Source organism: Cebus imitator, unplaced genomic scaffold (genome assembly GCF_001604975.1).
Source record: "Cebus imitator isolate Cc_AM_T3 unplaced genomic scaffold, Cebus_imitator-1.0 Scaffold185, whole genome shotgun sequence".
Classification (NCBI taxonomy): Eukaryota; Metazoa; Chordata; class Mammalia; order Primates; family Cebidae; genus Cebus; species Cebus imitator.
Genome location: NW_016107500.1, coordinates 305,259 through 306,759, shown reverse-complemented (window position 1 = coordinate 306,759; position 1,501 = coordinate 305,259).

The window sequence follows — 1,501 nt, the reverse complement described above, 5'->3', positions numbered from 1 at the left end:
TGTTTAGTACCTTAGTTTTTCCCTCCTCGGCATGTGTGGATTTATATTGGTGCTAATTGCATCCAGGTGTTCTAAACACCGCAGTCAAGCACAAGCAAAGAGAAACTAAAAACACATCAAAATGTGAAGCTGTGTTGAAGCAGAATTCATTGAACATTTTCTATTGTTGGCTTACATGACTCTATCTTCAGACTTGAGTGTTTTTTAGTGTTAATAGCTGAAAAATGTTTCCTTTTTCCAGTGTAATCTTGAAATTTCTAAATATTGGGTTATTATCTTGCAGTTCTTGATAAAGAATTAAGTTGAGTCAGAAAAACATAAACTAAGTGATATGGTCTGGCTCTGTGTTCCCATCCAAATCTCCTCTTGAAGTGTACTTCCATAATTCCCACATGTTGTGGGAGGGACCCAGTGGGGGACAATTTAAATCATGGGGGCAATTTCTCACAAACTGTTCTCATGGTAGTGAATAAGTCTCATGATATCTGATGGATTTATCAGGGATTTCTGCTTTTGTATCTTCCTCATTTTCTTTGTCACTGCCGTGTAAGAAGTACTTTTCACCTCCCACCGTGACTATGAGGCCTCCCTAGCCATGTGGAAATGTAAATGCAATTAAATCTCCTTTTCTTCCTAGTCTCTGGTATGTCTTTATCAGCAGTGTGAAAATGGACTAATACAGTAAATTGGTACCAGGAGTGAGGTGTTGCTGAAGAAATACCTGAAAATGTGGAAGCAATTTTGGAACTGGGTAATAGGCAGAGGTTGGAAGAGTTTGGAGGGCTCAGAAAAAGATAGGAAAACCTGGGAAAGTTTGGAATTTCCTAGAGACTTGTTAAATGGCTTTGACAAAAATACTGATAATGATATGGACAATGAAATCCAGGCTGAGGTGGTCTCAGACGGACATGAGGAACTTGTTGAGAACTGGACCAAAGGTAATTCTTGTTATGTTTTAGAAAAGAGATTGGTGACATTTTGCCCTGCCCTAGAGATTTGTGGAACTTTGAACTTGAGAGAGATGGATTTAGGGTACCTGGCAGATGAAATTTCTAAGTAGCAAAGCCTTCAAGAGGTGACTTGTGTGCTATTAAAGGCATTCAATTTTAAAAGGGAAACAGCATAAATATTCAAAAAATATGCAGACTGACAATGCAATAGAAAAGAAAATCCCATTTTCTGAGGAGAAATTCAAGCTGACGGCAGATATTTGCATAAGTAATGAGGAGCTGAAAGTTAATTCCCAAAACAAGATGGAAAATGTCTCCAGGGCATGTCAGAGACCTTTGATGCAGCCCCTCCCATCACAGACCCAGGGGTCTAGGAAGAAAAAATGGCTTTGTTGGCAAGGCCCAGGGTTCCTATGCTGTGTGCAGTGTAGGGACTTGGTGCCCTGAGTCTCTGCTGTGGCAGAAAGTGGACAACATAGAGCTCAGGCTGTGGCTTCAGAAGGTAGAAGCCCTAAGCTTTGGCAGCTTGCACGTGGTGTTGAGCCTGTGGG